We start from the raw sequence: 24,743 nt of genomic DNA on the forward strand, positions 1-24,743 counted from the left end.
CTGGTAGAACTAATAAGCAGGTAACTATTACTCCTAAACATTTCCCATATCTTTTAATCATATCACATCACAATTTATTAACATCATGGAATCTTATCCAAAATAAAGGCATTCTCTCCTCACCTATAAGTCAACACTCCCCTCCCCACATCTGTATTATATATATAAACAAATAGGTCTTACCACAATCTTCATGTTTGTGTACACAACTCTACAGAAATCTATACTTGAAACAATAGCATCAGTTAAAAGAGAGCCTTAGACTTAGAAAGACCTGGTTGGAATCTGAGCTGACAAGTCAAGTGCTTTAGTGCAAGTTCACCTTACCATCTGTGAAATGTCCATAAATAAATGAAAGTTAGGAAATGGTCTGGCAAATGGGAAGTACTCAGCATACGGCAGCTGCTATTGTCATTGTTATTGTTATTACTTATGATACTTCCTCAAAACCCAGTTTAATCTGATACATAAGGTACAAATCAAATTAAGATTAAGATTAAGGAATAAAGATTTAACAATGTCATCAAAACCCAGTACTGGGTCTTGAATGATTGAATTTTCTTTTTGACTGATGGCAGCAGATAATGTTTTCCTAAATCATTATATTTAGGAAATATAAAACTATTTTTCTACCAAATCTCCTCAAAAGTTGTGTTGTAGTGCTCTTTTCAAGTGTAGTGCTGTGCAATAGATCTTCGTAACTTCTTTTCCATGCTCAAGACAAAGGACAAAAAATATGCTGAAGACCTACATCAAACCCAAAGACCCAAAAGATAATAAATAAACACAGTTTTCATGAGGAAGCCCTCCATCTAAACAATTTAGACAGTTGGGTGTAAATTAACTTTAAGAGATCGTTCTAAAAAATCAGCATTAATCAAAACAGACTGGAGTGTAGGAGCTTAAATTCATGATCAAAGAAATCAATCTATAACTTCCATTGACCCCAAACAGTAATCTCAGATTTCACATTGAAGCTGGCAAAGTTACTAGCACAGTAAACAGTAGCATCTGGCTCTCATGTGGGATGGTGTATACAATGGGCTGATCCATAACTTTAGTCTACTTTAGACATTTAGATGGATGGGCTAAGAGCCCAGTGTGTTATAATAACCCTGAAAAGCTTTTGGCTCTGGCCGTGAACACATTAGCATTAACTTAAATCTGTTGCTTTGTTTACAACAAGAGATATTCGCTTGTGCTTTCTGCCTAAATGGAACCAGTTAAAGGCATCCAAGGCCTTAAAGAGTGAAATTTACAACACGGACAGCAGCCATTCACTGTATTGAGGCTCCTCTGGCCATTGTTTTTGCATTTCCTCTTAGTTATATCTTTTTTAAATAAGTAATACCTTTCACTGAAGCCCTTGTCTCTCCATATTAGAAATATTAACAATTTCTCTTTTCTGTTTTCTTTTTGCCCACCATAACCTGAAACTTAAAATAAGAAATCAGCTAGAGGGCTCCTTGAAGATGTCACCATTTAGAAATGTCACACATGCAGCCATTTGTTTCGGAGCTAGAGAGTGCAGGCTCTTTGGAACAGTGTTCCAATTATTCTTGTTGAAACCACTCAAAGCCACCAGAACTAATTTCTTCCAATATATCACTATAGTATAATGTCTAGATTGAAAAGATGCCCTCACTAGACCAGTAGAAACTGATTATTACACATTAAGGATATAATCAGAGATCCTCTGTATTATAGGCAAGGTTTCTAAAAAATGTAATTAAACAACACCCAATCTAATTAATTATGTTTCTTGCTTTTACAAATAGCATGAATTACATGTGACATTTATTCTTATTTATTTTGATTTCAAACAAATATGTGAATCTCACCCTGACCAAAATTAGACTGAATAATTAACAGATGGATATTCTAATTCCATTATAAGAAAGCATAACATTGTGTTACCTTTTAAATCTCAATACACTCATCAGCAGGCATTGTAATGCCCTGTATATTCTATCATTGAATCAATAAGTATTTTTTTAATCTCTTTTATGTCTGGCAGCAATCTAAAGAGAGTAAGTTAAGCTGAAAATTTATTTTAAACGTCTCTTCTTAAATTTTTTTTTTAAGTTTATTTATCTATTTTCAGAGAAAGAGAGAGAGAGAGTGAGCTGGGGCGGGGCAGAGAAAGAGGAAGAGACAGAATCCCAAGCAGACTCTGTGTTGCCAGCATGGAGCCTGATGCGGGGCTCAATCCCACAAACCATGAGATCATGACCTGAGCTGAAATCAAGAGTCGGATGCTTAACCAACTGAGCCACCTTGGCAGCCCTAAATATCTCTTAAATGGTTTAAATATGTCCCCATGAATAGGACCTATGTAAAGAAAGAATATTAATATGACTCAGAAAATGACCCAGGGGTACCTGGCTGGCTCAGTAGGTAGAGTATGCCACTCTTAATCTCAGGGTTGTAAGTTCAAGCCCCAGGTTGGATGTAGAGATTACTTAAAAATAAAATCTTATAAAAAAATAAAAAGAAAAAAATAAAAGAAAAAGAAAACTACCCAAATGGGAAGAAGCTTCTCAATGCTACTGTGGTATTTGTTTGCCATAATTGAACAATGATTGAATAATGATCACTTTACTAATTAAGATGGTCCACATTCCCAGTAAGGCAAGATTGGAAAACTAATAATCAGGTATTTGAGATCTCATCACATGACCCACAAAGAACATGCTACTCCCCTAACAAAATAAAACTTGATTTTCTTTCAAAGGACGTTCCAACATATTCCAAGATATTCTTAGGAAAGAAATGCAAAATTGTAGTGATTTTACTAGTAGTACCACAGCTAAATAAAATGAAAAATCACCTAAAATTGGAAAAAAATTATAGAAAAATGCTTTCTCCTTAAGTTAGGTGATTGTGAAAGGTACACTGAGTCAGGAGAGTGGGGTTCTGGTCCTGATTCTGTCACTCATCACATGTATGACTCGGGCCACTTTGCCCTCTGTAAAATAAGCAGATGGACTGTCAGTCCTGAGGGTCTGTTCTACTTCTAAGTCCCTAACTGCATATGCCTTCCCTGAAAAGTAGAAATCTGGGGTGTAGATAGCCCCTGTGCATTAATCACAGTCTGCCAAAAATGACAATGAAGACAAGGAAACAGAAGCATTAAGCAAAGCTTTTGTGCGTGAGATGGGGAAATGAGTCATTTTCTTCCATTTCTTTTCATAAGAGTATATTAATTTTTGAAGAAAAGAAATTCTAAAACACCCATAAACTGGCATCTCTACCCTGAGAAGCAGGTTGGTGTGTCCTTGCAGAGATGAGGGCTCCTCGGTTTTATCACCAAATAATCGATGGTCCAAAGCATGGGCATCAGTTCATCGGGCTTCCCTAGACAGAGATACAGTATTTGGCAGGTAGCCAAAAAAGGGGGTGTGGTCTAGGGCTGGGTCAGTGAGAGTACCTCTGAAAACATTTCTCACACTATGCTCACCTACTCTCCTCCAGCAAGTACCAGCTGCATATCCTATGCCCTTTGTCCCCTCTTCTGAAATGGCTAACGAAATTACAAGCAGTAATAAGGACCCTTTCCAGAATAAATCTAGCTTCACTCAACAATATGGAGGGAGAACAAGATGGGGTGGGGCAGGAAAGAGAGAAGCTTCATTTTTCTACAGCTTCATTTTATTTGGCTTGTACTCTGCTTCCACGGGGCTCAAACGATGAATTAGAACCCTCTCTGCACTTAGTGCTTATGCAGTTCATTGGAATAAAATGGCAAGTGAATGAATAATCCATGTTCACAACACTATGGGTGGGGCAAGCTCTCGTCTGTTGTTTGATGTTCTGTGACTTAAATCATCTATTGCAAAAGCCTACAAAAAAGAATGGATCACATCTAAGCATACTTGCTTTGCTCCCATCCCACTGTCTTTCCCACCCAAAAGTTTCTTCGATACCTAAATGTTTCTAGAATCAGGCTTTGACCCCAACGCCTACAGTTAATGCAGAGACTCAAAGAAAAGACTAGGGTTATTCCTAAAACCCAAACAAACAAACAAAAAGAATAAATATTTCCCAATGCTTAAAGACATAGCCTAAATAATTATTTGTTTATGTCTTTCAAGTAGACATCCCACACCTTGACCTAAAACTCTGTCAAGTGTTCATAGAAAAGCGCCCAGGCAAATAAACAATCTCTTCCCCTAAGTTTCCTTTTGTAGCCCCTTGCAAGACACTTATTTTCAGTCTCTAAAACAAATTCAGTGTTACATGCCCAGAAGGAACAATAAGATGTTACTGAGTGTATTCCCTTGCTCTCCAAAAAGGCCACACCTAAACATTACAGAGGTAAGGATCTCTCCTGATCCATGAGTGTGGGAATGTGATGCTTGTTACCAGCAAAACAACAAAAAACAGTGCTTAGAAATCTGCCCTGCTTGCACTTCTCACCACTCTTTAACGGGGCTTTGCAAGCAGTAAAAACAATTTGCTTGCTGGGAAAAGGGAGAGAGAACTCCATCATTCTTCCATTACTGGCACCTGTGCTGCCAGCTGACACTACCTCATACAAAATTGACCATTAAAAAGCAATATACTAACAGCATTTCAGTTTACCAGTAATTCCTCAAATCTACATGCTCCTCACTGCTGGTTCACCCTGCTTTCTTTCCCATCACCTACTTACCCAAAGCCAAAAAAGAGGGGGCAACCACTAAATATTTCTCCGGCACAGACACAGCCAGTATCTTAACATAAACAGTGCTTCTGACCAAGACAGACACCACCCTCTTTCCCCTCTCCCTGTTTACCATACAGAGAACACCAGGACCACTCAGGGGTGTGAGAATCTGAAATCAATTCAATCGAACCACATCTAACAAATCTACCCCACAATTACAAAAATAGAAAATGCAATTCAGAAAAACACATCACCGTGGAGAACAAACCGAAATCAGGGCTGGGGGACATTTGCACATCAGTGCTGCCTATCAACTCCAGGATGGCATGGAAAGGCGCTCTGCCCAGCCCAGATCCTGGGAGAGTGTTCTACAAAGGGCTTCCAGTAACCCCCATCAACACCAACACTTCCTCCCCGCTTCCAGAATGCTCTGAATAAAAACCTTCTTTAAGTACTTACTGGGAGCAGGAGCTTCTCTGTGCAATGTAACTGTGAGTCACACAGCAGGAGAGGCCCTGGAGCAGGGCAAACCGGAGAGCCCCCAGCTTCCCTGCAGGCTGGTGTCTATGAGACAGCAGCCCCGGAGCCGACTTTCCCATTACAGCCTCAGACGGTAATCCATGTGCTTTCGGCGGGCCAGTCCCAGCGGCCCACGGAGCACCACATGATCCGCTCTGACATCAGATCAGCCAGACGTGACAGCCATCCGCCAGCCTCTTCTACACTCGTGGGCTGCATCATTTGGGTGCCTTTGGCTTACATTTAAGCAGGTGGTACAGAGTAAGGAATTGTTTTCTCACAAAAAAAAATTTTTTTTGCCTGATTCCTTCTGTTTCTAACACAAGGAAGAAATAAGCAAGAAAAGCACTGGGATGTGTTTGCAGCCAGAACTTAGCAGATATATGGGAAGTAGCTGAAGTTCCACACCTAGTTCAGAGAAGGTGAAAAATGAGCTACCACCAAGATGCCAAGAACCATGGGAGTAATTTCATCTGCAAATCACTACCACCTCCCCCCTCCCCGACCTTTCAGTAGATATATATGTGTACATGTCCTAAAATATTGGTGGGTTGTGTGTGAATTTTATTTAAGCTAGTCACTACTGGTTTTCTTTCATGGAATTTCTCAGGGAGGTAACCACTAGATTCAGTGCCATGTGCAATAATTCCTCACATACAGTCCAACAGAAATAGACTTACAGACTTAGGTAAGTAGAAATTCAGAATCATCGATTCATGCTTGCATTCATTCATTCAATAACCATTTATTGATCACCTACTAAGCACCTACTACAAAGGGGGCTAGTAGATTTAGGGGCAGGGTATTTGAATCTTCAAATAAGATTTCTTTTTATTTGGCACAGGGTTTCTAATTCTATTTCTGTGATAAGTCAAAGAAATAATGGCTCTCTCAAGGCTCCTTATAACATGTTTTGTGTCTAATACTGAATCTGAAGGCTAGTAATAAAACTATGTTTCATCTCAGTTTCATTATAATAAATGGCAATAAATGTAACATTTAAGGTAAGAATAACAACAATTATTAAGCTTTTATGAAGCAAAATCATAGCCAAGTAAGGCAGCAGTAACCAGAAGCATACTTCTTCCCTGGTCAAGAGGAGAATTCACTTTCTTTGTCTAATTTAACTGTATTACTTCCTGTGAATTTGGTTTATCAACTGTATTTCAGATATTTATGTAGAAACAGGAGGTCTCTACATGCACCTTGGTATTATTTACAGTGACACAGTGTAAATAGGTGTTAAACATCATAGGTGTTCAACAAGTAGTGAGAATAAATTAATTGACTCAAACAGTTTTATTGTTTATATGGCTTATTCCCAATAGAAATCAAATGGAAATTAGCTGCCTCATGGAATCACATATTGAATTCCATAGTCAGAAGCAACCTGGTCACCTTCTCAGGAGAAAATATCAAAAACTTGATACAAAACAACCAGAAGATTTAAATATTATATATATATATATATATATATATATATATATATATATATATATACACACACACACACACACACACATATGTGTACATGTGTGTATATATATATATATATAGTGACAAATAGGTTATTATATTAATAATCATATAGCTTAATAGATTATTCAATTATCCCCATAACAAAGAGGATATGTAGATACTGTTTAAATATTGATGTTGTAGCTTTAGTAAATACATACAAAAATATTGAAATCCACTTTAAATGTAAGGAACAAAGACAAAATAATGAAAACCTTGTTTATCATTATTTTGTTATTATTCTGTGGGAAAGAGCATATTAATAAACTAAGATATAAACAAATGAAAGTGATACTTTTTTGCTTGAGAAATACCTTTCTGTTTAGAGTTTCTTGGCATTTTTCTTACCTTTAACTTTATAAACATAATTAATTTTGAACATTTTAAAATAACACTCTAGAAATGTGTCTGTACCTAGTGATCTTTTGCCACTATCTCTAATTATGTGGGCAAACTAAAGTGTGAAATTTGGCCTCACGGACAAAATGCTCCTTCCAAAATCTACACAGCTAATAAAAGTTTAATATTCGATTGACTATCACTAACACTGCTAAAACCCTAGTTCAAACTACCATCGTCATGTGTCTCCTAGATTCTGGCAACTGCTTCCACTCTGTCCTCCAAACAGCAAGCAAAATATTCTTAAACTGAATCACTCGTTTACTCAAAACCCTCCACTGGTTTCCACCTCGTTTAATTCCTTGCTATGGCCTCTAAAATGCTCCAATAATATGTATAAGATGTTTCTCATGTGATTTTCCTCTCGAGTACATAACTGAACATTATTCTCCTTGGCGGAGTAATTGTTAAGCAGTTAACACATTTTCTGTAATTGGTTTATTTCATTAAAATAGATTAGCAGAAATGGAAATTATTGAATCAAAGGATGTGGTCTGTTCCGAAGTGACAGGGTTCAAGCTAGATAAACAGTTCCTGTCTAAACACCGCAGCTCCCAGCTCCCTTCCAGCTAAGTGGGGCCTTGTTAGCAGAATTCTGCCTCTCTTCCTTAAGAGAATAGTGCCTGTCCTGGACTTCTTTCTCTCCTCTTCATACAACCTGGAACCCGGACTTGCCTGTGACCTAGTTTGAACCACACAGCTTTAACACTTAGGAAACGACAGAGCAAGGGAATGAAGAGAACCAGGTACCTAAATGACCACAGAAAGCAGAGCTGCCCTTCCAACCTGGACTACTCACTCTCAACCTGTTGTAGGAGAGAATCTTTTTTTTTTTAATTTCAAGAGATCTCATTTGGTACCTCTTTGTCACCGTATCATAGGCTCTATCCTAACTAGTAAGAATGGTTGCAACTTTTTAATATTGTTGCATAATTCATATTGCCCAATTACTTAGCAGAAAGCCAAATATCAAGTGTCATTCCTACCAATGTGTACAAGATCACATTTTTTCTACATTTTTACTACATTCATGTTGAAGCTTATTTCTTCTAAGGAAAATCTAATTTGATCAAGAAAAAATAGTATATATTCAATTTTTTTAGTAAAAGGAAGTTGAACATGATTCAGTATTTACTATCCATAGGTATTCCACCTTTTGACAATGGCTTATTCATGTTTTTTGTTTGTTTTTGCTTTTGTTTTTAAGTAACCTCTAAACCTAACATGAGGCGTGAACTCATAAGCCTGAGATCAAGAGTCACATGCTCTACCAACTGAGCCAGCGAGGCAACACTATACATGTTGTTTTTACTTTTGTTAGAATTTTATTACTTTTCTTGTCCATTCTGTTGACCGTCATAGTTTGTCTTTCAATTCTGCTTTCAGGAAACATGTTGAAATGTTTTATTATCATCAAATTTGTAATTTTTCTATTGAAATTTGCTCCTTTGAAAACTCTCTTAATGCTCACATTTTGAACCCTCAATACCTTTTCCCACTAAAAAGAACCAAGACTCTTTGGAGAAAAGGCTGATTTCAGATCTGAGGCAGAACATGTGTAACATGAGCTTAAGACATTATTTTATGCCAGAAGTAAAGAAACTATAGAAGAGCATAAACATCATGTCAAAAAATGTAGGAATCAATTTGGGGAGGCTCCTACAGGCCAACTTCATCTAGCTACTGTGGCTACACAAAAAGCCACACCAAACTTTACTTAAAACAATATACATGTTCTCTCAAATTTTCAGTGTGGGCAGAGTTCAGCGGGTCAACTGGTGTCTACTCCACTCACATCAACTGATCATCTCAAAAGCTAAAGGCTGAAATCTGAAGGCTCACCCATCCATTCACATGTTTGTTGCCTGGCCTGGAACAACTAAGGGATGAAACAATCAGGACTCTCTAGTCATCTCCTATATCTCTATGTTGTCTCTCCATATGCTTTCTCTTCTTTGGTGTGCGGGCTTCAGGGTGGTTGGATTTCACTGAAAGCACATATCCCTAGAGAGGGCTGGGCAGAAGCAATGGAGAAATGTCAATATCACTTTATAAGAAAAACATGTGGGGGCACCTGGGTGGCTCAATCGGTTGAGCATCTGACTCTTGGTTTCGGCTCAGGTCATGATTTCGTGCTTTGTGAGTTTGAGCCCTGCATGGGGCTCTGCACTGACAGCACGGAGCCTACTTGGGATTCTCTCTCTCCCTCTCTCCCTCTCTGCCACTCCCCTGCACGTGCTCACTCTCTCTCAAAAATAAATAAAATAGGGGCTCCTGGGTGGCTCAGTCGGTTAAGCGTCCGACTTCAGCTCAGGTCATGATCTCACAATTCGTGAGTTTGAGCCCCACGTGGGGACTCTGAGCTGTCAGCACGGAGCCTGGAACCTGCTTCGGATTCTGTGTCTCCCTCTCTCTCTGCCCCTCCCCCGCTCATGCTCTGTTTCTGTCTCTCAAAAATAAATAAATGTTAAAAAAAAATTAAAGAAGAATAAATAAATAAATAAAATAAACATTTAAAAAAAGAAGAAGAAGAAGAAGAAGAAGAACATGTAGGACCAAATATATTGGTATAGCATTCTTAGGTGAATACAGTCTGTGACAGATTCATAAAGAATACTAAAGAATAATAAATAATGATTAATCCACTTGAATATATAAAAATCCTAATGATACTTTAACACAAAAATAAAAAAGAACATATTTGCCACTAATTGAGAAGAAGTTCAATTCATCATACCAGCTCTCTGACTTGAAAATTTGTAGAGAGAGATTTTAAGTACTATTTCTTTACCACATGAAACTCTATATCAGAGGAACAGTTGGCTTCAGTTGATGAGAAGAAGCTCTTCTTGATAGAAGAATCTTAATGAATGAAAAAGGATTGACAGAATTGGAAAAATCACCATTTTGCAATCTGTAATGGAATAACTGGTTCAGGGAGGAGTCAGCAACGGGTGCTAAAAGTGTTGTGTATGGGGCGCCTAGCTGATTCAGTCAGTAGAACATGTGACTCTATCTTGAGGCCATGAGTTGAGGCCCCAGATTGGGCCTAGACATTACTTAAAAAAAAAAAATTGAATATAAGGTTGACAAAGACTGGATAACAATCTGCTGCCAGGTTGTCTCCACACAGAATATTTACTTGTCTCAAGGGGAAAACTCATAACTTCCCAATGGAGTGATGTGGCATTTTTCACAGTAACAATGAATCTAATGACGGAGGTTAACATAAAGACAAGTAGGTAGTATGCAACTCCTGATATGGCACAATATAACGTTCACAGCATCACTCATGAAATAGTCTTGACAAGAATGTTTTACCTGACACCTGACTGTAGTCACAACTTTAGATAGAAATGTCCATGGGGTGCCTGGGTAGCTCAGTCGGTTAAGTGTCTAACTCCCACTTAGGTTGTGATCTAATGGTTTGTGAGTTTGAGCCCTACATCTGGCTCTGTGCTGACAGTGTAGAGTCTGCTTGGGATTTTCTCTCTCTCTCTCTCTCTCTCTCTCTCTCTGCCTCTCCCCTGCTCGCTCTCTTGCTCCCTCTCAAAATAAATAAACTTTAAAAAAAAAGTCCAGTTTACAGGAAATACAATGGAAAGTAAACCAGAATTTCAATGTAAGTAAACAATCATATAAATCCAGAAGGTAGAATTCTACCAGAAAATTGACCCAGTCTCTTCAACAAGAAATTATAATGAGGTTCTGGTTCAAGATGGCAAGATAGGAAGATACTGAACTCACCCCCTCTTGCAGACTCACCAAATCTACAGCTATATATGGAACAATTTTCTCTAGGGAAAAAAAAAAGGACTAAAAACTGATAAATAGTGCCTTCACATCAGGCAAATGAGAGGGAAAGCACAACAAGGAAGAAATTCTAAGACGCAATAGTGCTATAAACCCCACCTCCTGGTTAGACAACCCACAGTCAGGAGGGAACTCAAACCAGGAGCTTCTATCTAAAGAGTGAAGGGTTTTACCCTACATTAGACACCCCAACTTTTAAGACCAGCACCTGAGAGATGAGCCCCCAAAACACTTGGCTTTGAAGGTCAATGGGACTTATGCCCACAAGATCCTGGGTCTGCGTGTGCCAAACTGAGGAATACTCTTAAAGAGCCTGTGTGCAGACTCACCCACTCCAGGGCCAAGAAACAGCCCTTTGAAAAATGCCCAGACTTTATGTGAAAGAAACTCATTTCCTAATTTTAAAGTATTGGTCTGAGGGACAGGGGCCAGCTAAGATATTCTCTGGGGGTAGCAGGCTGTTACTGCTCTTACACTGCACTTTTAAAACCAGTAGGCACCATCCTTTTTTTTTTTTTCTCCCTTTCCCACGGGTACCATCTTTATGCTCTAGTCAGCAGGCACCATCTTGGACACTCACCCTTTGCCTTGCTAACACCAGAAAGGGCCTTTTTCTCCACCCACTTCCCTTTTTTTTCTTTTTATTTCCCCTATTCCTTTTTCTCTTTTTCTTTTTATTTTCCTTTCTTTTTCTTTTTCCTTTTATGGGTGGGTGCCATCTTTGCCATTCTTCCTCTGCTTCAATCCAGCCAGTGTCATCTTTACACACTCCCTCTCTTGTACTCCAGAGCACCGGTATCTCCCAGAGGGTAGCTTCTACACATTTATGGTGCTCCAGTTTCTACATCTGGTGACCCAGTTTTTGCTGCTGCCACCCAGGGAATGCCCCCTTGAGGATCTGGCTCCAGAAACCAGAAAGACTTACATTCTTGGGTCCCATGGGACTGTCACAATCTAAGAGACATTTCTTTTTTTTTTTTTATGTTTATTTATTTTTGAGTGTGTGTGCACGAACAGGGGCAGGGCAGAGAGAGAAGAAGATACAGAATCCAAAGCAGGCTCAGGCTCCCAGCTGTCAGCACAGAGCCTGATGTGGGGCTTGAACTCACAAACCATGAGATCATGACCTGAGCTAAAGTCAAACGCTTAACCTACTGAGCCACCCAAGACATTTCTTGACAGACTACCACCCCTAAGGCACTGCACAGGCAGCAGACCGAAACATACCCCTGGACTTTCTGTGAAAAAGGCCTATCTCTTGTCCAAGAGTTTTTACCTGAGGGGCAGGCTTCTTGTTCCGCACATTCATAGCAGCTTACGGTACAGAGGCTGATGAAGACAGTCTTTGCAACGCTCCCTCTGCCTCACTCCACCTCACTAGTGTCTTCCAGAATAGATCTTATACCTTTGTGGTTTCATGATTATTGGTGTTGCTTTTAGGGGACTCCTCTACATCGCCCGGTCCCAGTGACCAGCAAGGGTTATATTCGCAGGTCCCACAGACCTACAACCAATGGAGAAAGGACTCAAACAGCTACCACCCCCAGGGCTCAGCAAGAGACAACAGACCCAGGTGCTCGATGTTTCTGCAAAAGAGACCTATTAGCTTCTCCTCAGAGCTGCAGCCTGAGAGACAGGCTTCTAATTAAACACACATCTAAAGGCTGACCGTAAACCTCTCCTGGGACTTCAGAGCACAGGCATTATCCTCACACTCTCCTTCTGCCCTGCTCTAGAGAACCAGCGCCTCTTGGAGGGGAGCTGTGATATGTGTCTGCTGACCATTTTTACGACTGGTGCCTGGTTTTGTCGGCTGCTCCAGAGGGGTGACCTCTTGATTGCCTGGCTCTAGTGGCCAGTGGAGGAGGGGGAGGGAGCTGCATTCCTGAGTCCCATGAGACTGACAATTAGAAAAACAGTTCTTGGCAGGCTACCACCTCCAGGGCACTGCACGGACAGCATGCTAAAACACACCCCTAGCCTTTCTGTGAAAGAGGCCTGCGTGCTAGTCCTGGAGCGTAGGCCCCAGGGGCAGCCTTCAGGTTGGGCACCATCTAGAGGCTACCGAAGTGCTCTCAGGGAACGACAGCAATGTAAGCCAAGGAAGGCCACGTACGCGTCATCCATCTGCCTCAGTACAGCTGGCTGGTATCTTCTAGAAAGGAGCTTGTCTACTTGTCTGGAGCCCTAAATTTTTGCAACTGCTCATAGAAAACCACCCCACTTACAATTGCATCAAAAAAATACCTGGGAATAAATTTAACCAAGGAAGTAAAACACCTGTACACTGAAAACTACGATACTCTGATGGCAGAAATCGAAAAGAACACAATTAAATGGAAAGATGTTCCATACTCATGAACTGTAAGAATTAATATTGTTAAAATGTTCACACTACACAGCAGCGCCTGGGTGGCTCAGTCAGGTAAGTATCTGACTCTTGGTTTCGGTTCAGGTCATGATCTCAGGTCATGGGATTGAGTCCTGCATCAAGCTCCATGCTGGACATAGAGCCTATTTAAGATTCTCTCTCTCTCTCTCTCTCTCTCTCTCTCTCTCTCTCTCTCTCTCTCTCCCCCCCTCCCTCTGCTTTAATAAACTCACCTTTTTGGGGGGCACCTGGGCAGTTAAGTGTCTGACTTCAGCTCAGGTCATGCTCTCATGGTTCGTGGTTCGTGAGTTCGAGCCCCACGTTGGGTTCTGTGCTGACAGCTTGGTGCTCAGAGTTCGGATTCTATGTCTCCCTCTCTCTCTCTGCCCCTCCCCTGCTCCCGCTCTCACTCTCCCTTTCTCTTGAAACTAAATAAACATTAAAAATATTTTTTAAGAGATAGCAAGTATTGGCAAGGATGTAGAGAAAAGGAAATTCTTGTACACTGTTGGTAGGAGTGTAAACTGGTCCATCCATTATAGAAAACAGTATGGAGGTTCCTCAAAAAACTAAAAATAGAACAATCATATGATCCTGCAATCTCACCTCTGGGTATCTTAAGAAAATGAAATCAGTGCCTCAAAGAGATATCTGCACTCCCATGGTCACGTAGCATTATTCACCGTAGCCAAGATATGGAAACAACCTAACCGTCTGTCTATAAATGAATGAATAAACACACAATTCAATATTATTCAGAGGTTCATGAGTTCAAGACCTGCATCAGGCTCTGTGCTGACAGCTCAGAGCCTGGAGCCTGCTTTGGATTCTGTGTCTTCCTCTCTCTCTGTTCCTCCCCCACTCAGGCTTTGCCTCTCTCTCTCTCAAAGAATAAGTAAATATTTTTAAAAATTTAAAAAAAATTTTTTTCAACGTTTATTTATTTTTTTTTGGGACAGAGAGAGACAGAGCATGAACGGGGGAGGGGCAGAGAGAGAGGGAGACACAGAATCTGAGCCATCAGCCCAGAGCCTGACGCGGGGCTCGAACTCACGGACCGCGAGATCGTGACCTGGCTGAAGTCCGACGCTTAACCGACTGCGCCACCCAGGCGCCCCAATATTTTTAAAAATTTTAAAAAAACAAGCAAAAATAATCAGACAGTCAAGGAACTGAGCCACCCAGGTGCCCCCAAAGTATTTTTTTAACTGTTAAGATCAGACATGTATTGATGACTGTGGAACCTAGGTAATAGATACATGGGGCTTTGCCACACTATTTTCTCTGCTTTTGAATATATTTGGAAGTCTCAATAGTAAAAACACTTTTTAACTATTTGCAAAATTTGCAAAGTTATCACATCATTTATACCAAATATCCATTTTACCAAATACTGCTAAACAACACAGAGATTATTAAGACGAGATCTCTGTCTAGGGTTACTAAATAAAATATAGGAGGTCCACCCAGTTAAATTTGAATTTCAGATAAACAACAAATAATATGTATAAGTACATGCATACTTAGAATATTCATTCTCTCACATTTCTGGAGTTGAGAAGCCTGAAATCAGTTTCACTAGGCTGAAATCAAGACTCTAGGGGAAAACCAGTCCCTTGTGTCTTTTAGCTTCTGATGGCTACTGGCATTCCTTGGCTTATGGCCATATCACTCCAATGGTCAAGGCAAACATCTTGAAATCTCTGTTCCACCTTTGTATTCCCTTCTCTTCTGTGCTTGTGTCAAATCTCTCTGTGCCTATCTCTTATGAGGACACTTGTGATGGCATTTAGGGCCCACCTGGATAATCCAAAATAATTGTCCCATCTCCAGATCTTTAATTTAAGCATATCTGCAAAGACCCTTTTTCCAAATAAGGTAACATTTAGGTATTTCAGGAATTAGGACCTGATATCTTTGGGAGCCATAATTCAGCCTAGTACAGGTGCCATTATAGATATGTATCCAGGAATACTGGAGTAGCAGAGAAGGAGCTGACAGTTAAACTTGAAAAGTGGAAGAAGAGGAAGATGTCAAGAAAGGCTTCCTAAATCAGGGGTACCTGGCTCAGTCAGTAGAGCATGCAACTCTTGATCTCAGGGTCATTAAGTTCAACCTCCACAATGGATGCAGAGCTTACTAAAACAAAACAAAAAACTAAACTAAACTAAACTAATAAATAAAAGTTTAAAAATAATAAAGAGGAGAGTGCCTGGGTGGCTCAGTCGGTTGAACATCCGACTTCAGTTCAGGTCATGATATCATGGTTCATGGGTTCGAGCCCCACATTGGGCTCTGTGCTGACAGTGTGGAGCCTGCCCGGGATTCTCTCTCTATTCCTCTCTCTCTGCACTTCCCCCACTCTCTCTCTCAAAATATATAAGTAAACTTGAAAGAAAGAAAGAAAGAAAGAAAGAAAGAAAGAAAGAAAGAAAGAAAGAAAGAAAGAAAGAAAGAAGGAAGGGGGCCTGGGTGGCTCAGTCAGTTGGGCATCCAACTCTTGATTTTGGCTCAGGTCATAGCCTCATTGTTTGTGGGATCGAGCCCTGTGTTGGGCTCCATGCTTACAGTGCAGAGACTACTTAGGATTCTCTTTCTCCCTTTCTCTCTGCCCCTTCCCCCCACCTCTTTCTCTCTCAAAATAAATACACATTTTTTTCAATAAAATAGTCTTTTAAAAAAAGAAAGACAAGAAAGAAAGAAAGACAAGAAAGAAAGAAAGAAAGAAAGAAAGAAAGAAAGAAAGAAAGAAAGAAAAGAAAAGAAAAGAAAAGAAAGGCTCCCTAAATCAATGCTGTCAGAGAATATAAATTACTAAAGCAGTAATAATAACAACCAGCAACCAGACAAACCAGAACAGATACCAGCTATAAATAACCACCACAGCCTACCAGTGAGTAACAGTTGAGCATTAGTCTCCTAACAAGTATAATGTTGGAGGCTTGTTACAGGAGAATAAGTAAGAAGCAGCAACTGAATGACAAAAATTCTTTATACATGGTTCCTAATATACCACTTAGGGAGGCAAGAAGGCAGGGAGACCTTCCCCCATGTAACTTGTGAAGTATCACCAAACCTTCTATGTTACCTTCAGTCATTTTTTTCCTTTCTGTTTCTTCTACATTGTGCTTCAAAATTCTCCCAACCCCTCAATTATTTTTTATCAACACAGTTTCCTCATGTTTTACTCAATTTATTTCCTCAATAATTTTATTATTTTCATAAAATAAAATACTTTGTGCAAAAAAAAAAAACATTCTAGCAATGTTAAGATTATATAAATTAGCAATTCCCCACTCCTCATATTTGTCTGGAGCACCTGTGTATCTCAGTCAGTTAAGCATCCAGCTCTTGGTTTCATCTCAGGTCATGATCTCACAGGTTCATAGGTTTGAGCCCCGAGTCAGGCTCCGAGCTGACAATGCAGAGCCTGCTTGGGATTCTCTTTCTATCTCTGCCCCTCCCCCACTTGCTTTCTCCCTCTCTCTCTCTCTCTCCCCCCCCCAAGATAAACAAACATAAAATTTTTTTAACAGATCATACTTAGCTACATATACATACATTTGCAATTAAATATTTATTTATTATTTATATAAATAGGAAGGAGTAAACATTGAGCTGTTGGCAGAAAATGATCATCAAAACAATGCTACCTCAGCTCATCATGCTCCCAAGCAGCAAGTCATGTATCCCTTCCTGTTGTACTCTTTGGATCCAATTCCACAGGAAATAAGATATAAAATTAATTAATTAGATACCCAGTGTCTTATTATTATTAAACACTGCGGGTCTAATTACTAATTATTAATCACATAGTGACATCCTAAAAGAAGATGGGCAACAAGAGCAAAAATTAAACATCGACAATAACTTTCCCTAATCTCTCCCCTAAAACTTCACCACAACAGCCTTCTTCATTGTCTCACTGGCACTTCAAATATAAATTATCTAAAACTGAACTTATCATCTTCCTTAGGAAATGGCTACACCTTCCGTTTTCCATCTCACCTAGTGGCCAAGCCAGGAACCAGGAGTCACCCATTTCCTCCACATCACATATCCAAAAAGTCCCCAAATCCTGGAAAAGAATGCCCAAATTTATAAAATTATCTCTATCCCTGGATTAGTACAGAAAATTCATGGTCTCCCTGACTTGCACTTGCCCTTCCCTTACCCATTCTCCACACTGCAGCTGGAGCTATCTTTTCAGAACATACATTTCATTGTGATGCACCCTTTCCTCAAGCTCTCTGAGTCTCCATGCTCTCCGAATGGAGTCCTGAAGAGGATTCATAACATCCCAGATAAATGAGGTCCTGCTTGTCTCTCTGGCTTCATCTCACACGCTCACAATGTGGTCTCAAACCACTCTTACCTTGTTTTATTTCCTTAAGAATGCATGCTTACCCCTGTTGTTTCTTCAGAGAAAGAATTTTTTCTTTTCCTTGTTCAGCTAACTCCTATTCAATCATAGATCTTGGGACACCTGGGTGGCTCAGTCGGTTAAGTGGCTCAGTCGGTTAAGTGTCCGATTTCAGCTCAGGTCATGATCTCAATGCTCGTTGAGTTCAAGCCCCGCGTCGGGCTCTGTGCTGACAGTTCAGAACCAGCAGCCTGCTTCAGATTCTGTGTCTCCCTCTCTCTCTGCCCCTCCCCTGCTTTCTCTCTCTCTCTCTCTCTCAAAAATAAATAAACTTAAAAAAAATTCTAAATCTTAATTATCAGTCCTCCAGGAAGTCTCCTCTAATCCTCTTTGTCTCAGTTGGGGTCTCTTTTCTGTGCTACCTCAGCATCCTGTGCTCGCTCTGCTATTTAATTAATACTTAGCAATTATAATTGTCTATTCATTTGTCTTTCTCCACCACTAGGCCACAGGATCAGTTCACTCTTCTGTTATCAGGACCTAGCATAGTACTGAGTACATAGTAGGATCTCAATAAATAATTGTTAAATAAAATGGAATTAAATAGGTAGTAAAAGTAATGCAGAGTCTCAGTAGCAAGGTACCGTCCATTTATGTTCAGAGAGTAAGTTCAGTGCATAGCTTGAGTATAATAAACCAAATGACAGTATGATCATTTACAACATTTTCTTGACTTGGACATAAGACAAATAAATCCCAGAGACTCTTGATGATAGAGAAAAAAATGAGGGTTGTTGGAGGGGAAGTGGGTGGGGAATGGGTTAAATCAGTGAGGGGCATTAAGGAGGGCACTTGTTATGATGAGCACTGGGTGTTATATGTAAGTGATGAATCACTAAATTCTACTCCTGGGACCAATATTATACTACATGTTAATTAACTAGAATCTAAATAAAAATTTGGAAAAAAAAAAAAGACAAATCCCACCCCAAAAAAGGAGCCCATTCTTCTCTATGGGAAGAAAGACTATGATTCAGTTGCAAATAAATGTCCGCCTATCCTTCTCAATTTATACAGAAAGTAAAAGCTTTGCAGGTTCAGATCAATTTTATTATTTCACTGAGAAGTGGAAAGTCACTAAGGCAGACTTTCTCAACAGGGGTTCTTCATCTGAACACAAGATACAGAAAATGATTTGAGTGATTATTTTTCAATTCTCCTAAGATGGCAAATAGCTAGTACCATTCTAGATGAAAAGAAAAGTTAATTCACTAGATACAATGGCTATCTTAGAGCCATTTGGGCTTATTTCAATCCCAGAATTTCAGATGGGCTTAAATATCATGAATTAAACCATATACACAGATATATGTAATCCATATATGTGGGTGTATTATATGTATTATTTACTAACTTGCATAAGAAAACATATGTGTCACCAAAACTAGAATAGAGTATCATTACTGATCACGATGAGGCTTGAAAAATACGGACTTTGATGCCAAAAGGGTTCGGTTTTGTTTTTTGTGGGTTTTTTTTTGTTTTTGGGGGTTTTTTTTGATACTCTAATTGAGCTGTGATATCTTGGTGACTCAGCCTTCCTCCCTAAGGAGATAACAGACTGTGGGTTCATTGAGTAAAGAAACCTCATTTGTCGTGGCTTCAATTTTTATTGAAATTTGACCTCCTAACAATTAACATAGTGCATACTCCTGTTCATTGACTGAATGGATGGATGGATGAATATGTTGTATTGTATTACTTCCTGGATTATATTCTACAGATATTTCATTTCATATATGACATGTGGATTCTTGCCCATTCATTCAACAAACACCTACAATGTGCCTGGATCCCAGGCTAGGAAATGAGACAGGTTATTGTATATCACAATTCATGTTTTTAAATATTTTTTAATGTTTCTTTTTTAGAGACAGAGAGAGAGAGAGAGAGAGAGAGAGAGAACACCAGCGGGGGAGGGGTGTGAGAGGGAGACACAGAATCCGAGGCAGACTCCAGGCTCTGAGCTGTCAGCACACAGTCCCAAGCAGGGTTCCAACTCATGAACCGCGTGATCATGACCTGAGCCCAAGTCGGTCGCTTAACCGACTGAGCCACTCAGGTGCCCCCACAATTCATGTTTTTAAGAGTAATTTACTACTTTACACCTATTAGGACAACATTATCAAAATAAAGAAGGAAAGAAGGAAAGAAGAAAGAAAGAAAGAAAGAAAGAAAGAAAGAAAGAAAGAAAGAGAAAATAACAAGTACTGGCAACAATGTAGAGAAATTATAACTCTTGTGCATGGCTGGTAGGAATGTAAAATGCTACAGCCACTATGGAAAACAGTTTTGGCAATTCCTCTAAAAATTATTAAATGAACATATGATCCAGCAATCCTACCTCTTGATATATACCACAAAAAAACGAAAGCAGACACTCACTCCAATAGATATTTGCATACCTACGTACTCACAATAGCCAAGAGATGGAAGCAACCATCTCTAATGAATGAATAAATAAAATATGATATATACATACAATGGGATGTTATCCAGCCATAAAAAAAGAAGGACATTTAGACACATGCTGTACTATGGATGAACTCTGAAGACATTATAGTAGGCAAAATAAGCCAATCACAAAAGCACAAATACTATATGATTCCACTTATATGAGGTATAGTTAAATTTATAGAGTGAAAGAATATAAAATGGTGGTTTCCAGGGACTGGGACAGGGAAGTTATTATTTAATGGGTACAGAGTTTTGGTGTAGAGATAGTAAAAAATGGTGGGGATGGTTGCCTGACAATGTGAATGGATTTAATGTCACTGAACTGTACACTTAAAAATGACTAAAATGATGGGGCACCTGGGTAGCTCACTCATTTAAGCATCTGATATTGGCTCAGGTTATGATCTCATGGTTCATGAGTTCAAGCCCTGCATTGGGCTCTGTAGTGATAGGGCGGAGCCTGCTTGGTATTCTCTGTCTCCCTCTCTCTCTGCCCTTCCCCCACTTGCATTCTCTCTGTCTCTCTCTGTCTCTCTCTGTCTCTCTCTCTAACAAATAAATAAACATTTTTTAAAATGGTTAGGGGCACCTGAGTGGTTCAATCAGTTGAGCAACTGACTCTTGGTTTCAGCTCAGGTCATGATCCCAGTGTTGTAGGATTGAGCCCCACATCAGGCTTCATGCTGAGCGTGGAACCTGCTTTAGATTCATTCTCTCTCTCTCTCTCTCTCTCTCTCTCTCTGTCTGTCTGTCTGTCTCTGTCTCCTTCTTCCCCTCTCCCCCACTCTCTCCCTTTCTCTAAAATAAAAATTAAAAAAAAAATTTAAAAAAATGGTTAAAATGATTAAGCTTATGATATATACATAATATGTATAATTTTTTAAGTTTTTATTTATTTATTTTGAGAAAGAGAGAGAGAGAGAGCACAAGTGGTGGAGGAACAGAGATAGAACCCCAAGCAGGCTCCGCACCATCACTGCAGAGCCTGATGCGGGGCTCAAACTCACGAACCACAAGATCGTGGCCTGAGCCAAAAGCAAGAGTTGGGTGCCCAACAAACTGAGCTACCCAGGTGCCTCCTATAATTTTTAAAAAATTAATGTAATTGTCCTTCTGATCCTGTCCCTGGATCTTGGCATCTATCTTACTTTAAGATAAGATAAGCTCTTACAAGAGCTGTAGCTCTTACTCGTCTTTCATAGAGAAAAGTAGAAAAGCCACTTTACCGGAGCACCGGGACTCTGTAAGCAACTGAGGCCAATCCTGGATTACCTCACCTTGCAACACAGGACTATCATTGTGTCAAGTCTCTAAGTAATATCCACAGATGAGGTTTGTGAGAATTGGATTTAATTGAATGTGGGCTGTTTGCAAATAGAACTGGGGTTAGGATTGGAGCACAATGGGGAATGGTAATCTTGATCCCTCTCCTACATTTATTGGAAGGTAATATTCACCAGTAAAATGGCTGCTGTAGTAGCCCAATGCTCTCTATCCCCATTTCAAGTATTCTGCACTTTAGCCTGCAAAGGAATCCAAGGGAAGTAGAATTGGATTTGTAAGGAGGCAGGAAGGGAATTAAGACTTATACAACGTGTACCAGATACTGCCCTTCATGCTTGACATTCACAATTTCATTTGATTCTCATAACAAACATATTGTTATCCTCATTTCATAGATGGCCAAATTAAAGCTCAGAACAATTAGTATTTCCCAAAGTCATACTGCTTTACAATCCCTAGGACCAGGATTCAAACCTAATTATTTTTGACCCAATAGCCCAGACTCATTTTATCACTCTCACTGTTGCCTATAGAGCCAATTTCTAACACTGGCTCCTCCTTGAAAAGACCGATGTCATTAAGAAATCAAAATCTGTGCCTAAATTCTTAACATTGGCAGATAAATAAGGCTCTTGGCAGCAAGTCTGTTCTTTAATGGAAGCACTTAAGATTGATTCCCACCTAGAATAATTAGGGGTAACGAGAAAGTGCTTCTTCCGCATTCAGCACCTCCCTGGCTCAAAAAAGTCAAATAAATAAATAAATAAATAAATAAATAAATAAATAACGTAGTCACCAGCTCATATTGAACAAAAAGAAATTAAACCTGCTGCCTGAAAATCACTAAGTATAAATTCAGGCTTGGATACTGTACTCCCCTACAAGCACACTAGACCTTGTGTGCTTAATTATACTTAAATTGCATTTCCAGGAGTACTTGTTATGGGATTGGTTTAACTTAATTGGCTAAGAACAGGCAAAGCAGTAAACATATAAGAGAACTACATACTCTGCTTTTATTAATCATTGAACCAATTAAATATCTTCCAGCAAATGGTGTGATGCCTCTTTCAGGCAACAGGAGGATTATCTATCAAAATACTGTATCAATACATAAATTCTTATAAATAAAATCTTTGTTCACAGCAATTGATTTTATATGACATCCAAGTTAGGGGCGCCTGGGTGGCTCAGTTGGTTGAGCGTCGGACTTTGGCTCCAGGTCATGACCTCACGGTTTATGAGCTCGAGCCCCGTGTCAGGCTCTGTGCTAACAGCTCAGGGCCTGGAGCTTGTTTCAGATTCTGTGTCTCCCTCTCTCTCACACTGCTCACACTCTCTCTCTCAAATATAAATAAAGATTTTTTAAAAAATTTTTAATAAAAAAAAAGACATCCAAGTTAGAAATCTGGACAAATAAATTATTAACTGCATGAAAACTTTCCAGAGAAATTTCATGGCCTTTTATAGCTTGTCTTAAATTCACTTTTGTCATAGAAGCACTTCAGAGCTCTCTTTTACATTGTTAACTATGTCTTACAACACACTGGATTGGGGTGGGGAATCAACAATTAGTTATTCTATAACTCCCACATAGGAAATGTGATGACGGGGGAGGGAGGTACTAGTAACCCAATGGAGGAAGTTATTTCATTTCTGTCTGAGCTTTAGTTTTCTCATCTATGAAAAATGAAATTGAACAAAATCATCTCCAAGGATATTTCAGTCTTTGAGTTTCTATAATTTGGTTATTCAGCAATATTATAAACCAAAATATAAAATAGTTCCTATCTAAATTTTAGTAAGCAATGGCATAATAAGATAAAATTCTTAACTGTAGAGGCCACTTTTGGGCAACCAACTTGAACAATGAAAGCTGAGTAAGGTCGACGGGCCCTAGTAAGCCCCAACTCCCAATGGGCTGAATACAAACAGGCCCATTAGACAACGCACTTGAAAATATCCATAAGCCCTAGCTAAACATTGGGTTACTTACACCTGCACACAGGTACCAGTCCTCACCTTCCCCTTTAACTACAGCCCCCCACCACTACCTCATGGCAGACAGTCTCTGCTTTGCTGTCCTGCACGCCATTCCCTTGCAGTGTATTCAATAAACTTCTGTCTCTTGTTCTGCCTTGGGTGAATTCTTTTACCACTCATGCTGCCAGCCACGACCTCATCAAGTCGCCCACATTTGGTGGCCCCCATCTGATCTAGAGACCCCACATTAACAAAGGGTTTTCAGGGTAAATAATAATGACTCAAAACTACTTGCCTTATAGCCACTTTTGTAAGTTATTATTGGATACTAAATTTTTTAATATTTGTTTTTGAGAGAGAGAGAGACAGACAGAGAGAGACAGAGAGAGAGACAGAGCGTGAGTCGGGAAGGGGCAGAGAGAGAGGGAGACACAGAATCCGAAGCAGACTCCAGGATCTGAGTTGTCAGCATAGATCCCAACACGGGGCTCAAATTCAAGAACCTCGAGATCATGACTGATCCGAAGTCAGATGCTTAACTGACTGAGCCACACAGGTACCCCTATTATTGGATACTAATATGCTTATCACATAATTAAATTCTTTGAACAAGATATAAATATTATCACAGCCTTTCATATCAATAATTTTTATATGAGCCATCTTAACACCTTAATTTTTGGCTCATTTGTGACTTAATTTTAATTTCTTGGACAAAACAATTTAATAAATTTTATCAAAAGATAGAAAATTAATTTGAGGATTTTCTTACTTTTAAAATTATTTGTAGGTTTTTAGTAGTAAAAATTGAAGTTTTCCTTAAAGTAAACCACATTGTTGTTTTATTTTAAGACTTTGGATCAAAAGGAATGATGAATTCATATTGTCCAAAAAAATCGAGTTTTGAGGTAACAGATGGTGAGTTTAAAAATAATACGTTTTCCCAAAGCATTCTATAAGTATGTATCAAATTTATAATGAAAGAAAAACAAAAAATAGCATAACATGAAGAGAAAATTCACAACCTCCTTTATATCAGGGCAAAACTATTCTATTTCTCTACTTCCTGTTGGATCTTCATTTCTCCATGTTCCCAAAATAGTAGCACATCAACTAAACATTGGGGAGGAAGACCTTCCCCTGCCCTATAGTCTTTCTAGCTGGATTTAGAATCAAATCAACATGAGGCAGATTAACAGGAGAAAATCAAATTTTATAGCATACACACAGGGAGTCCACACAGAAATGAAATTCCAAGGACAATGAGGCAACATGAAGCTTATATGAGCTAAGGCAAGGGAGAGAAGCCTGAGGATACAAAGGAGAGA

The 24,743-nt window shown here is 39.4% G+C and overlaps 1 protein-coding gene across 3 annotated transcripts in view; it reads right to left on the reverse strand.

Annotated features, from left to right (window-relative positions):
• The window catches only part of ANK2 (ankyrin 2), a 674,296-nt gene that overhangs the window by 567,538 nt on the left and 82,015 nt on the right, over window positions 1-24,743 (reverse strand). Inside the window, exon 1 of one of the 3 annotated variants that reach the window (XM_053217029.1) lies at window positions 5,108-5,585. The exons of the other annotated variants lie outside the window; for them this stretch is intronic. The gene's annotated coding sequence lies outside the window, so the exon portion shown is untranslated. Of the gene's footprint in view, window positions 1-5,107; window positions 5,586-24,743 lie in introns of those variants that run through there. 3 annotated transcript variants of the gene reach the window in all.

This window comes from Acinonyx jubatus, chromosome B1 (assembly GCF_027475565.1).
Source record: "Acinonyx jubatus isolate Ajub_Pintada_27869175 chromosome B1, VMU_Ajub_asm_v1.0, whole genome shotgun sequence".
Taxonomy (NCBI): domain Eukaryota; kingdom Metazoa; phylum Chordata; class Mammalia; order Carnivora; family Felidae; genus Acinonyx; species Acinonyx jubatus.